General features: G+C 42.7%; 1 long non-coding RNA gene across 1 annotated transcript; it reads right to left on the reverse strand.

Moving 5' to 3' along the window:
• Nucleotides 1-436: 436 nt before the first annotated feature.
• On the reverse strand, nt 437-6,797 carry LOC146406123 (uncharacterized). Its single transcript, XR_014806303.1, has 2 exons — nt 6,658-6,797; nt 437-1,991 (listed from the first exon to the last, which is right to left on the reverse strand). It is a non-coding gene; the product is annotated as an uncharacterized LOC146406123 (long non-coding RNA).
• Nucleotides 6,798-15,031: the final 8,234 nt, after the last annotated feature.

The raw sequence follows: 15,031 nt of genomic DNA on the forward strand, positions 1-15,031 counted from the left end.
AACACTGGATCCTTAACCTACTTGAGGGAGGTCAGGGATAGAACCCACGTCTTCGTGAATCCTAGCTGGGTTCGTTACCACTGAGCCACTATGAGAGCTCCCATTCATTCCACTGTCTTAATGCTTTCTAGGCAGCTCCAAGCCTCGCTTGTGAAAAACAGGATGGCGTATATGGAGTTATCACAAAAGACACATGATTAATGGAGAAAATAACTACCTGTTAGTAAACAGGGCATCTACAACATCCTGGTGTATGAGACTTGTGACTCGTCTTCACACTTCTTCCCACCCCTCCCAGCTCCTAGGAACTACCTCAGACTAGATAGACTGACTTTACTATCCTGCCGGGCCAGCTCAGCAGGTGGGGCTGAAGAACGAGTGCTCTGGAACTTAAGGAAAAAAGGTTATCATAAAACAAGACACAGAGACATTTATCTTAAGTAAAGGTGGGAGCCGGGGACTCAAGTTCTCAGGGACCAAGAGCCCTGCCTCAAGAATCCACACTGCTTTTATTGTGCTCTTTAGATGAGATCAAGTGAGGAGTGGCTATGGGTGGATGATACAGGGTTTATTTACTATTATATAAGTTCTTTTACTATTTAAAAAGCCACTTAGGTGGTAAAGGGTTAAGCTCTTACTCTGACCTCTAGGCACATAACAGTTCTTAAGCTTAAGACACTTATGCCTTTAGGTCTTTGTTCTTAAGCTTAAGTCATTTACCAGCACTGTGACTGTTTTTCCAAGCAGGAAGATGGGATAAAGTAAGACAAGAAGATGGGATAAAGTAAAGAAGGACAAGATGGAGTTTTCAAGGAAACATGTCTTGCGACACTATCCTGTCAAGTTGCCAAAATATTTTCACTCATTAACCTTAAGTTTCTTCCATCTCCTGCCAAGACTTTCACTAAAGGGTAGCTTTTATAGAGCTAGGGCAAACAAAAAATCAAAAGTGTCAGGCTCATCTCTCACAGCCTTACCTTCCCCGTGGCTGCTCTGGCCATGTTATCCCTTGCCTCAGCCTGTACTAACCTCTGAGCAGAGTTCCCTGTGCAGTCTGCCCCAGGATACCTGGCCCAGGCCTGCCATCCGGAGTATCATGTGCTCTCCAGATGCTGAAATCTTCCCTAATCGCTGATCCCTTAGCTGCAACTGATGAGAACTGTCCCAACAAAAGAAGACTTTGAATCAAGGGATACATTTCTTTTTTTTTTTTCTTTTTTTTTTTTAAATTTTTCTTATCTGCACCTGCCTCATGCAAAAGTTCCCAAGCAGGGATTAAACCATCCCCGTCCAGTGTTCTTCTGCATGGAATGATTTTCAATCTAGCATTTCAGAGCTGACCAGAAAAGGAAAATGGATAGAGTTATTGCCAGGACATCAGCACATTCAGAAGAGACTGAAAGGGATTGTGATTTGGACACATTGAAAGTAAGAAATAGAATGTCAGCAGTGTTGTCCAGCTGGAATTATATAAATATTAAGATAGTTGGTGGTTAAAGCATGTTGCTCTTTGCACTTTCCATCCATGTGATGGGTGGGAAGGAGAAGCAGCAGGAGGAAGACTGGAGGTGTGTGCCAGGAGTCCAGAGACAAGGCTCATATAGCCAGTTTGGGAAACGAGCCAGGTTACTAAAGCTTACCGCAGCTCTGTTACGAAATGGCATCTCCCCTAAGCCCCATGGAAGAGCCTCTCACTTTAGGAGCCAAGAGCTATACCAGGTTCTTGTACAGACCTCTCCACAACCCATAACACACCCCTTCTATGGAGTCTCCTTTGTTTGGAACCAGGGAGTGGCATCTGAGAAGTCCCACACCTAGGACCTCCCTGTTTTTAATGACCCTGGTCCTACAGAAGATAATGCAAAAAATAAGATTTTCTCTTTTTTTTTTTTTCATAGTTAAGTCAGAGAGGGTACTCTCAAAGAACCATATCCAAGGATGAGTTTATATGATAAACCAATGTGATAGAATGAAGATCGACTTCCTTGTTCCTGAAAGAAAATGTAAACAGTAGTTAGATAAGCAACAGTATCTTTTTGTGCAAACACTCTAACTTGTGTTATTTATTATTTTTACTTTGACACTGGCTTTCCCAACCTTAATGTAAGACTCCTGGAGCAGTATCTTTATCACTTCCTCCATGTATCTCCAGTACTATATATGGTGATTTGAAATACATGCTTAGGAGCTCTTTTGTGGAGCAGGGGGTTAAGGACCTGGGCATTGTCACTGCAGTGTCCCAGGTTGCTGCTGTGGTACAGGTTTGATCCATGGTCTAGGAACTTCCATATGCTGTGGGCATAGTCAAAAGAAAGAAAGAAGAAATACATGCAATACATGCTTAATAAATGTTCGTTGCTGATAACAAAATGAAGTTTATAATTTTTGTTTATTTAAAAAATCAGTTGTATCTTTATTTATTTATTTTTGGCCATACCCACGGCATGTGGAACTTTCTAGGCGAGGGATCAAACCTGAACCAGAGTAGTGAGCCAAGCCATTGAAGTGATGATGCCGAATCTTTAACCTACAGTGCCACAAGAGAACTCCTATTGTATCTTGATGGAAGTTACTGATTTATTCCTCAATCTTTGCTGCATTTCCACATGTAATCCCTTAAGCCTTTTAGGTAAATCCTCAGTTATTAATAGAAATATGATTTTAATCTGGATTACCACGAAGCAATTAGATTTGGCACAGTTTGTTGATAAAATTAAAAAGACATGAAACTAGAAGAAACTCAAGCTTTGACACTCAAGCAGGTGCTGTGCAGAGAAAATAATTGTTTATTTAAAGTACTACTCTTTACTAAAATTAGTTATTCATATATATGATTAATTTGATGTGAATATGTATTATAAAGTGAATATGATTATTTATATAAATCATATATGATACAACTATACTCTAAATATCTTTAAAAACTGCATGCAGCAGCAGAAACAAATCCAACTAGGAACCATGAGGTTGCGGGCTCGATCCCTGGCCTTGCTCAGTGGGTTAAGGATCCGGCGTTGCTGTGAGTTGTGGTGTAGGTCGCAGACGCGGCTTGGATCTGGCGTTGCTGTGGCTCTGGCGTAGGCCGGCAGCAACAGTTCTGATTCAACCCCTAGCCTGGGAACCTCCATATGCTGGGGTTGTGGCCCTAAAAAGACAAAAGACAAGAAAAAAAATAGACTGTACACAAAGTGCTTCAATATTCTGTATTAGTTTGCTAGGGCTGCCTTAACAAGGTACCACAGACTGATTGGCTTAAGCAAAAGAAATTTAGTGTCTCACAGTTCTGGAGGCTAGAAATCTGAGGTCAAGGTTTTGGCAGAGTTGGTGCTTTCTGAGGGCTATTCTGGCAGTTTGCTGAAAATGTTTGGTGTTCCCTGCCTTCATCTTCACGTAGATTTCTCCCATGTGCATGTCTATGTCCAAATTCCCCCTTTTGATAAGAACATCATTCACATTGAATTAGTCATGCTGGTCCTACTCCAGTATGACCTTACCTTAACCAGTTACATCTACAGTGACCCTGTCTCCAAATAAGGTTCTATTCTGAGGTACTGGCAGTTAGAAAGACCCAGTCTGGGAGTTCCCGACGTGGTGCAGTGGTTAATGAATCTGACTAGGAACCATGAGGTTGCGGGTTCGGTCCCTGCCCTTGCTCAGTGGGTTAACGATCCGGCATTGCTGTGAGCTGTGGTGTAGGTTGCAGACGAGGCTCAGGCTCGGATCCTGCGTTGCTGTGGCTCTGGTGTAGGCCAGTGGCTACAGCTCCGATTGGACCCCTAGCCTGGGAATCTCCATATGCTGCGGGAGTGGCCCAAGAAATAGCAAAAAAAAAAAAAAAAGAAAAGAAAGACCCAGTCTGACTCACCATACATCCTTACAGTTAAAATATTTTTCTTTATGTCTAACTAAATGATTTTTTCAAATCTGTTTCCATTGCTTTTCTTTCTAATTAGGGCAAGTAGGCCTGATTCTCCTCCTTACCTATGGCAGAAAAAGTGACCCCATCTTTCTACCCCATTTTTAGCTCCCATCCAATGCAGGAGGAATGATGACGGTAACCTGATAAACCTTCAACATGTCAGATTCTCTGGGATGAGGTTATTATTGCCTTAAAGGCAGGATCCAGGCATGCACCTTTCTCTTTCCCTTGTACTTCTAGCTATCATCCTGCACATGGAACCAGCCAAGGGGCTGGTCTTCCTCCTGGAGGAGGCAGTTCTGGCCAGCTCCCCTACTGGCATCACCAGCTCCTTGGCTAAGAGGCAGCTGGCTCATTCCACTCCCTGATGCAGGCAGTCACATCACAGTGTTCGGGAGGGAGTCAGGAGCTCCTTGCAGGCACTGAAGCTTCTAGGCCTAAGCCTCATGCTTGCCAGGCACACTGCAAGAGGGCAAGAGAGGGAGTGGTTTTTATCAGGGCCTCTCCGGCCAATAATGAGCCCTGGCCCAGGTGGGTGTGCTTCAGACTGTGCTTTCTTTCAGTCAATGGTGAGATCTTACACTTAGGGTTTGGGAGTCAAATGGGCAGTTTCAGGGGATAAGACATAGGATGCCCTCATTTAGCATTAAGTATGAGCCCTTTGCTCAACCTCATTCTTGCCCCTGCACTGAGGTTCCTTGGGCACTTGATCAATGTTATGAAAGCTGGTATGTTGTTTCCCTGTGGTTCTTGTTTTTCTTGTATGCACCTCAGATACAAACAACTCAGTGATATATTAAGTCAGTTGGCATCCTCCCCTTTTCTCCCACCATTCCTTACTGCTGGAAACAAGTAGAATCATTCTTCACCAAGCACTGCTCTCCAGTATTCAAAGGCTGCCTCTTTTTTTTTTTTTTTGTCTTTTTGCTATTTCTTTGGGCCGCTCCCGAGGCATATGGAGGTTCCCAGGCTAGGGGTCAAATCGGAGCTGTAGCCACTGGCCTATGCCAGAGCCACAGCAATGCGGGATCCGAATCACGTCTGTGGCCTACACCACAGCTCACGGCAACGCCGGATCGTTAACCTACTGAGCAAGGGCAGGGACCGAACCCACAACCTCATGGTTCCTAGTCGGATTCGTTAACCACTGCGCCACGACGGGAACTCCTAAAGGCTGCCTCTTACTCACCAGAGCCCTTGCTTCCTGATCTCTAACGCCAGACTTTCAAATTCCTGACTTCCATTGTTAGCTCTTAATAACTACCTCTCCTCTTTGGATTTGTGATTCCAAGGGGCAGTTTCTATGATTATTATTTTTTTGGCCACATCTGAGGCATGCAGAAGTTCTTGGATCAGGGATTGAACCCCAGCCATAGCAGTGACAACACTGAATCCTTAACTGCTAGGCCACCAGGGAACTCCCATGATTTGCTGATTTCAAATTCCCACTTAACACTCAGCTTTAAACACTCTGTCTTTGATACTCTACAGCTTGAGAAAGTGTGTAACTTAGAGAAACTCAGCTGTCAGGCCAGCTCCCCTTCCCTTGAAGCCAGTGCAGAGGGATGTGTTCCATACTGAGCCTTTTGTCACCAGGAAAAATAGGCGATATAGAAACTATGTCTGGAGTTCCAATTGTGGCTCCGTGGTTAACAAACCCGACTAGTAACCATGATGTTACTGGCCTCGATCTCTGGCCTCGCTCAGTGGGTGAAGGATCTGGCGTTGCCATGAGCTATGGTGTAGGTTGCAGATGCAGCTCAGATCCCAAGCTGCTGTGGCTGGCAGCTACAGCTCTAATTGGACCCCTAGCCTGGGAACCTCCATATGCCGCAGGTGCGGCCCTAAAAAGCAAAAAAAAAAAAAAAGAAGCTATGTCTGAGGTGGACGGGATTAAGATGGTGGAATAGAAGGACTGGAGCTCACCTTCTCTCATAAAAACAACAGAATTACAATCAAATGCTGAACAACCTTCAACGAAATGGACTGGAAACTTTCAAAAAGATATCCTACTCCAGAAGACAAAGAGGAAGCCATATGAAGAGAAAGTGCCACAGCCACCCCAGCCTTTAGCAACTACCATCGTGATCTGTCAGCAGCCATCAACATCTAGACATAGATAGAAAGACAAAATTGCAAGAAAAATTCTGCCTTTGCACTTGAACTGCAACTCTTCCCTGAGTCTCCAGCCTTGCAGGTCTATATTTTGGACTGGTCGACCCGCCACATTCAAGTGAGTCAATTCCTTAAAATTAATTCTAGTCTGCATATGCAAAAAAAAAAAAAAAAAAAAAAAAGAAGCAGCAGCAGCTATGTCTGCACTATTTAGAATGACAAGGCCCAGGTTCCAGCACTCTCAGTTGGTTGGCAGGTGGACCAGCCAACACTGCACTCACAACTGACCATCAATCAAAGTCTTTTCCATACCACTCTTACTCTCACATCCTGAGAGATGACATCAACTTTTTCTTTTCTCTTTCCCTAAATAACAGTATTATCTAGCACCAAACCCATTGAGCCACCTGCTTCCTGGATACTTCCTCTTGGATGTCCTGTAGACCCTGAACATGTAGTGTTCTCAGCTGAACCCCACAAATCTGCTGTTCCTCCAGTGTTCCCTGTCACATTAACGGACCTCACCACCACTCCAGGGGTCTAAGGCATACCCGAGTAGCCTTCTCAACTCTGACCCCCTCTGCACCCCCTTCATCATGCACTGCACGCTCATCCCCTCTTACCTCTTTCCTGGATCACATGCTTTCTCCCTCTGCATCCATACTTATACTGTGGTGATCCTTTAAAAGTAAGCCAACTTGCTCATGACCTGGATTAACATCAAACAAACACTGCTTACCACGTCCTTTGCTATCCAGTCTGTGCTTTTCTTTGTAGCTTTCACATTTCATAACCCCCTACTCTAATCTTTAATCAAATAAGCTTCCTCTTTTCCTGGAACCCATTGTGACTTAACATATGTTGTTTACTTTACTGGAACACGCTTCTCCCCATCATCCCTTAAAAGGGGTAACTCCTACTCTCCCACTTCTACTTTCACTATGAAACCTTGGGAAACTTTAACTTGGCTTCCCCTCATTTTCCTTATTTTTACAATGAGGATAATAGTTATACCTCCTTCCTGGATGTCAGAAGAAGTAAATGAAGTAAAACAAGTTTAAGAGCTTAGGACTTAGCATGGAAGGAACTTAATATGTATTAGCTATTACTGCTACTACTACTGCTGCTGCTGCTGCTGCTGCTGCTGCTACTGCTACTATTATTACTACCGCTACTGCTGCTGCTGCTTGTTGGGTTAATTTTGTATGTCACTATATCCAGGACTTCTTGCCTGACCTGGGCAATCTCAGTAAGATGACCTTCATAAGTACTTCCAGGAGCCAGTCACCTTGAATTGCCTGTTATTCGTCTGTTTTCTTCTCTCCCCACCAACTGCACATACCTGTGCGCACGTGCGTGCACACACACGCGCACACGTGCACACACTCACTCACACACACTTCCTACCAAGTGAGCTTTGTGAGAGCAGGAACCATAACTGTCTTTTTTCCTGTGGTATTCTGTACTCTTAGTATAAGCTCAAAATTTTTTGTTGACTCAAGAATATGGATAAAACATGAGTCCGATGTGATATTGCTATCTGTTCTGCTAATTCTCCACTTCCTGGGCCAGCTTCAAAGTACTTGAGTCCTCATCAATAATCTTGCTAAGATCGGGAAGTATATTAACAAAGTATGGCCTTCCTGGCATGCCCACCCAGCTTAGGTATATCAGGACTCCAATTAGCCTTGGCAATACCCCAGCAACTAATAAACTGGATTCTGCATGTCCAGTGGAGAGCAGAACCAATTAGACAAAACTGTAATTTATTTGGTTTTGGCATTTGTCTGGGAGATCCAGACTAATTACAGTAGACTGCCACTATCTTTGAAATAATGTGGGTCCCCACCTGACCAGTTTTCATTTGCTTGCTTATTTTTTTATTTTATTCTATGGCCACACCCATAGCATATAGAAGTTCCCAGGCCAGGGATCGAACCTATGTCCCAGTTGCAACCTGTGCCACAGCTGCAGCAACGCTGAAGCCTTAACCCACTGCACCATAGGGAAACTTCCAATGGTGCTCACTTTTAAATTAATAGACACTCGTGTAATACCTACACCTCCCAAGGGGAAGGCGCTAATTTGTAGTATTTGTTCATTGCCATGGTGTAAACAGGCCTACCTTAGCTGATGTCAATCTGATGTTTCAAAATTCTTGAAAATGTAATGGAAACTTTTTGTAAGCCTTCCAGGCTGGCTCCAGTACACCAGTCTGGATAGGTGGGTAGAGGGACTATGTGAACTCTTTTTCCATGAATGAATATTCATTATGGCTGGAAAATGTATCTGAGAGAAAGTGGTGATTTTGAGACTGGCCTGGCTCAGGCGATCTCCATGCTTTCCTTAGGCATATGTGCACCTTAGCAAGTAGGTCTCTTACGCAAGCCAGGTCTGACGCCATCCCTCTGGCAGGGGGGGAAGCGTGTGGTAGACAGAATAATGCCCCCCCCCGCAATTTCCATATCCTAATCTCTGCAATCAGTGACTATGTCAGTGGTAAAAGAGGAGTTAAGAATGAAGATGTAGTTAAACTTGCTAATCAAATTACTTTAAAATGAGGAGATTATCCTGGATTATCCAGGGGGCCCACTGTAATCTCAAGGGTCCTTAAAAGTAGAAGAGTGATTAGTGCCCTCATGCGCGGGTTAAGGACCTGGCATTGCTATGCCTCTGGTTATAGCTGTGGTGCAGGTTCGATCCCTGACATGGGAACTTCTGCATGCTGCAGGTAGAGCCAAATAAATGAATAAATAAATAAATAAATAAATAAAAGGAAGTAGAAGAGAGAGAACCTGAGAAATGTCAGCATGAGCAGAAATTGGTCAAATGTTCCCAGCTTTGAAGATAGAGGAAGGGTCTACAAGTGACAGATTGTGGACAGCCTTTAGAAGCTGACAGACCAGGAAACAGGTTTGCTTCTGGTTCCCCCAGAGAAGGAACTCAGTCCTGCTGACATCTTGATATTAGCCCAGTGACACCTATGTTGGACTTCCAACCTACAGAGGTGTAGTATAATAAGTTTGTTGTTTCAGGCAACACTCCATTTGTGGTAGCAACAGGAAACTAATACAAAGGGGAATCACTATGAAACACTACCAAGGACCCTCTGCACTTGCTCAAGACCTGCTTAACTTTGAGTCTATATCCTGTGGGCTCCGAATCCTCTACAACCCTAAGCATGATTCTGCCTTTGGCCCTATGATCTTAGTTGTACTCCATCCTGCTGGCATTTAAAACCTGGCTTGACAGACTGATTTGTCTATCCCTGCACCACTGCCATTTAACATCGTGTGCTCAAGAGGCAGAAGGGGACTGAGCTTGTCATAGCCTCAACATTGTTCCCCCCCTTTCCATTTCCTCAGCCCCCACAGTCACATTTCCAGCACCTAAATTGTAGATAATTACAGGAACTCTTCCTCCAACCCATTAGGAAGGTAAGCCTTCCTGAATAGAAAGAATTAATATCATCTGTACCTCTTAGCTAAAGTACAAACACCTTGGGTTGGCATCCACAGCTTCCCATAACTTTGCCCTAATCTGCTTTGCTGTAGGTATTTCTCAGTGTTCCTCTACTCAAGTGTATAGTTCAATCACAATAATGCCTAAAGCTGTTCTGCATTTCATTGCTTCTTAATTCATATTCATGCATTCATCTATCCATTTATCATCTAACAAATATTTACCAAGTACTTTTCTAACACACGTGCTGGGCATCGGAAGAAGGAAGACCAAAAACATACAGGTAAAACTTATAGCCTAATGGTGGAAATTGAAATATGCACATCAGAGATCAGAAATGTATGACAATGAATGCCAGGTACACTGGGAGCTCAGTGGAGGGAGTGGCCTAGTCTGTCTTTTTTGTGATTCCTTCCCGCATTTAGAAGCAGCTACATCTTAATGGAAAGGACACTGAGTTTGTGAGCTGGAAACCTGGATTTCAGCCCCAATTTGGCAATTAGTTTCTTAACTGAGTATTTATTCATGAAGACAAAACAGGTTAGAGAATACCCATAGAATTGTGAATAGTAAGAGTGAGAATTAAAATGCTGTCATCTGAAAAGTGTGACACATATGATTCCAGTTTACTTATAAAAGGGACTAGAATATGCTATCCCAAAATATTGCATGTTGGCCTAAGGATTAATTTTTTGCTTAAGGCAATTAGGAAGCAGCAAACATAGGAGTTCCTGTTGTGGCTCAGCAGAAATGAACCTGACTAGTATCCAGGAGGGTTCAGGTTTGATCCCTGGTCTCGCTCAGCGGGATAAGGATCCAGCGTTACCTCGAGATGTGGCATAGGTTGCAGATCTGGTGTGGCTGTGGCTGTGGCATAGGCTGGCAGCTGCAGCTCCCTAGCTTGGGAACTTCCATGTCCTTCAGGTGTGGCCGTAAACAAAACAAAACCTCATTTCCCTCCATCTTCCTAAATTCTGGACACATATTTCCCTTCTGAAGCCATTTCCCATTTCCTTTCCCACACCAGAAGAACAAGGCTTATCACTGGAGCCAGAAAGTCAGCACTGAGGTGGGTCTGCACAAATGTACCTTACTTAAAATCCTTTAGTTTCCCCCATATTTATTTTACCTTCCCACAGTCTCCCACCCCTAAACCCCAAACCTCTTTTCCTTTATCTTGGCTACAATTTACTGCCCTTTATAAAAATGTTATATAAGTCCCTAGGTAAAACCAATTCTTTATGTCTTCACTTCTTTTCTGTGAAGACCCCTGTGTGCATAAAAATTGAACTATTAGCATTAAATGAAGTTTGTATACCTTTTCTTCTGTTAATCTGTCTTTTGCCAGTTTAATTCATGGGTGTCAGGCATATAACTTTTCCTTAGCCAGTAGAGGAAAAGGTTTTTTTCTTCCCCTACACTTATTTAAATAAAACCCATTACTAATGGTCTAGGTCAAATAGCATTTCTTTTTTGCCTTCCTTTAAATTTCTTCCTTAGATTCCTTTAAGTTGCTATTTTTAGTGCTTATCATAAAGGAAGTGCTTTTTCCATAAAACATGAATGTACAACTCAATGAATGGTTGTGAAGTGAATAATCCTAAATGCCTTTTAGAGTCTCAAACATAACCAGAGCCTCCAGAGCACCCTGTGTACTTTATACAAGCATTTTTCATGCTAGCGCTAAACTTCTGTGTTAAATAGTAAGGATTTTGAAGACAGGTCTATTAGTCAAGATTCTTATGTTGGAAATGATAAGTCTCAGATTAACCTAGCTTAAACAGATAATGAAAACTTACTGCACACAAAATGAAATTGTGGGAGGTATGGGGATGTAGCTGGATTTGGGATGACCTGGGACAAAAGCACTCACTTTCCCTCACTCCCTCTTCTCACCTTGCTTTCCCTCCTCTCTGCTTCTCTCTGCAGGAGAGCCTCCTTGTTTCTAAATGGTTTCCCCCCATACTCTGGTTTCTCTTCAGATCACATAAATCTTTTGCCTTTTAAATGGTTTCCCCCAGAGCCTCTTACTTTATAGCCTTCAGACCAGGAAAGAGATTCTTTTTCTTTAGCTTGACTTAAAAAGAAAACCTCCTCAGAAAAAGGCCCATTGTCTGGCTGACCTGAGTTACAGGCCCACCCATGAGGACTTGACTGTGGGATCTCTTACCAGAAGGATGGGGCCAGAGAAAGGTGTGGTAACAGAAAACAATAGCCCTGACTGAGGGACCATTTCCTGTTCAGTGCCCCAAATGATCATTGTGTTCTCTAGAGAGAAGGCAATTCCATCTTTAATGTTGCAAGGGTCTCATCATCCTAAGGGAAGGCAGAGAGGAGGAGCATGTTTAGTTTAAAAATATCAGAGGACTGGTGATTTTTGAGGATGGAACAGCTTCTCTTCTCCAGATCGTCCTGTAGGTCAGCTCTCTAAACTTTAGGTCCAAGTCCAGAGAAGAGTCTGTCTGCCACAGCACCAGTGGCATTGGGGTCCAGATAGTTCTTGTTGTGAGGGGCTGTCCAGTGCATTGCAGAATGTTCAGCAGCATGCCTAGGTCTGCCCCTTCTACATGCCTTCCTTTTCCAGTCATGAAAAACAGTAATATCTCCAGACATTATGCCCCTGGAAGCAAGATTGCCTTTGCTCTGGAAGAAAGGAGGTATTAAGAAAATAAAAAAAGGTAAGTAAAAGGGAAAGAGCTGATGTCCAGGGCATGAGTGGAGGCAGCACTTGCTATGTCTGCAGCAAAAAGGCTGCCTCTTCTGCTACCAGAGATGTGTCGGATGAGTCATCAGAGTTCTTTGGTAAAATACCTTTGAAATAACTTGAAGTGGGGCTGCTGGTTTCTGTGAACTGACAGGCTGAAGCTGGAAAAATATTTTTGTTATTTTTGACAGTTACATGACCTATTTTACCTTTAGGCTGATGTGACCTGGGAAACATTAGTAAAGTTACAATAAAAGGATGATTTTAATGAATGAAGTTAATTTTTTTTTCTTAATGGCATGCCTGAATTCATATATTACTGCTGTGGGGTTAGAGTTTTAGAAGCATCAGGAACATTCATCTCCATTATACTACTGTAAGATAGTGATGAACTTGCTGTGAAAATTGATCCCACACAGAGAGTTCTAAGATTAGAAACTAAAATTTTGATGTATCATCAAGTGTTTGATTTAAATTCCATGATAAGTATCCTAAACATAAGAGAAAATTTTCTAAATAGGGTCACTAAGATGTCATCCTTATATTTAATACATTTACTTTTAAAGAATTTATATCATTACATTTTCATTAATTTGTTTCGAAATAATTATGGTTCCACCTGAAATATATTTGAAGCAGCAAAAGGGCAAGAGTGGAGATAATAAAAGGAAATAGTAAAATTCTTTAGTTATGTCTCCATTTAAAAGCTGACAGTAATGGGTAGTTATTGCTTTTGCTTGCACAGAATTTCTTACACCTTATTGAGATAAGAGAACTTCACTCTTCCTTTCCTTTGGGGAACTACTTCTTTCCCATTCTATTCCATATGGTCAGATCCCCACCTCCCACCCCACAGAGCCCCCAACCACAATCCACATAGTGATGGGCTTATTAGGCTCTTCTGGGAATTTTTTTTTTTTTTTTTGTCTTTTGTCCTTTTTTGGGGGGGGGGCGCACCCATGGCATATGGAGGTTCCCAGGCCAGGGGTCCAATTGGAGCTGTAGCCGCTGGTCTATGCCACAGCCACAGCAATGTGGGATCCGAGACATGTCTGTGACCTACACCACAGCTCACAGCAATGCCAGATCCTTAACCTACAGAGCAAGGCTTGGGTTTGAACCTGTGTCCTCGTGGATACTAGTTGGGTTTGTTAACCACTGAGTCATGACAGGAACTCCTCTTCTGGGAATTTGAATCATGGATGGAGTGATATTATTTGGGCTCTTGTGAGCTATTTGGATTTTCTCTCCTAATCTTTTTTTTTTTTTTTTTTTGGATGGGGGGGTGGTTGTGTGTGTGTGTGTGTATGTGTGTGTGTGTGTGTGTGTTTAGTTTTTGGTCATACCCATGGTATAGGGAACTTTCCAGGCCAGGGATTGAACCGGAGCCATAGCAGTGACAACACTAGATCTTTAACCCACTAGGTCACCAAGGAATTCCCCTCTTAGTCCTATACACTGAGTCACCAGTATCCTCTGATAAAGTGCGTTCTTGCTTAAGTGATCCAGAATCAGTTTCTACCACTTAGAACAGAAGCCAAAGAGCTGTAATCGATACAGGAGACTCTGACCAAAATATTGTCACTGGTTTGTCATAATGGCTAAAAAGAAAGGGAGAGGGTCAGGAAAGAGTATGGACTCAGAGTTGAAAGAGAGAAATCTTGGGTTTGTGTTCACTAAGTGTTGGAATATAGGATTGATTTATATGTGTTTGTGTTTGATTTTCAGTCTTCTATCCATTCCAGGCTTATATGCAGGTATAGTTAGGTCATTGTCAGTGTAGCCTGATGAATGTCAAGACTCCCAAAATGTTTAGGTCACTTTTTTCTGACTGTGGTGACTATTATTTTCTAGTCATGCAAGTAAAAGTATTTTAATACCCATTTTATGGAGTTCCCATCATGGTTCAGTGGTTAACGAACCCAGCTGGTATCCATGAGAATTCAGGTTCGATCCTTACCCCCTCTCAGTGGCTTAACGATCTGGCATTGCCATGAGCTGTGGTGTAGGTTGCAGATGTGGCTTGGATCCTGTGTTGCTGTGGCTGTGGTGTAGACTGGCAGCCAAAGCTCTGATTTGACCCCTAGCCTAGGAACTTCCATATGCCACAGTTATGCCCCTAAAAAGAGAGAGAGAAAAAAAAATACCTGTTTTAAAAGGTCAGTTCTTGGAGTTCCCACTGTGGTACAACAGAATCAGTGGTATCTTGGAGTGCTGAGACACAGGTTTGATCCCTGGCCAGGCACAGTGGATTAAAGATCCAGCTTTGCTGCAGTAGGTGATAACTATGGCTTGGGCCTAGCCCAGGAACTTCATATGCCACATAGTGGCCAAAAAAAGAAAAAAAAAAAGGTCAATTTTAAAAGTGTACTTTTTATTGAAAAATGCATTTTAATTTTATTTGTGCTCATCATAAAAAAGTATAAACAGTACAGAAAGCTATAAAGTGAAAAATAAAAGAACCACATTACCCCCTTTTCTAGAGAGGATAAACATTTTGGTCACAGCATATAGCAGCTTCATGTGGGATCTCAATTCCCAGGGATTGAACCCAGGACACAACAATGAAAACACTGAATCCTAGCCACTAGACCACCAGGGAACTCCCTAAACATTTTGTATTCAGGGTATTTCTAGATATAATTGATATGCTTCTGGCTCTTGATGTTTCTTAGTACTTGGGCCTATTCCTCATTTAACCGAGGGGGCATTTTACACAATTTGCTTCCGAGGAGGGATGACATTAGAGACAACAGCTTAGGAAATAAATGAACTAACCAGATTTGCTTCTTAACCTATGAGTTTTAAAATGTTAGGTCTCAGAGAAAAAG

Source organism: Sus scrofa, chromosome 1, assembly GCF_054392235.1.
Source record: "Sus scrofa isolate SSC_HxYL_T2T_F1_AM1 chromosome 1, Sscrofa_HxYL_maternal_Yorkshire_Landrace_v2.0, whole genome shotgun sequence".
NCBI classification, from domain to species: domain Eukaryota; kingdom Metazoa; phylum Chordata; class Mammalia; order Artiodactyla; family Suidae; genus Sus; species Sus scrofa.